This window comes from Nestor notabilis, unplaced genomic scaffold, assembly GCF_000696875.1.
Source record: "Nestor notabilis isolate BGI_N333 unplaced genomic scaffold, ASM69687v1 scaffold19126, whole genome shotgun sequence".
Lineage (NCBI taxonomy): Eukaryota > Metazoa > Chordata > Aves > Psittaciformes > Psittacidae > Nestor > Nestor notabilis.
In genome coordinates, this window is record NW_009933542.1 from 4498 (window position 1) to 4784 (window position 287).

Consider the following 287-nt stretch of genomic DNA (forward strand, 5'->3'; position numbering starts at 1 on the left):
CGGGAGGAGGAGGGGGGTGGCCACAGGGAGGAGGAGTGTTGTGGAACGGGCAGGAGCCGCAGGGAGGGATTCAGCAGCAGAACCCTGCGTGAGGAGCTGCCGCCTCCCCTGCGCTTGCAGGGCTTGAACCCGAATTCCCCATCAGCTGGGACATCGAGACTAACCCTCTTCTGGAGGATAAGGCTGAGGGTTTGCTCCAGGGTGCGCCCCATGCCCATGTCCTGCACGTGCTGTCCCTGTGCTGAGTGCGCTCATCCTGGCAGGCAGCTGCAACCGCCTCCCCAGGC

The 287-nt window shown here is 65.2% G+C and overlaps 1 protein-coding gene across 1 annotated transcript in view; it reads right to left on the minus strand.

Annotated features, from left to right (window-relative positions):
* LOC104407605 (ras-related protein Rab-26-like) overlaps nucleotides 1-287 on the minus strand; it is a 22185-nt gene that overhangs the window by 1385 nt on the left and 20513 nt on the right. The gene's annotated exons all lie outside the window — the stretch shown is intronic.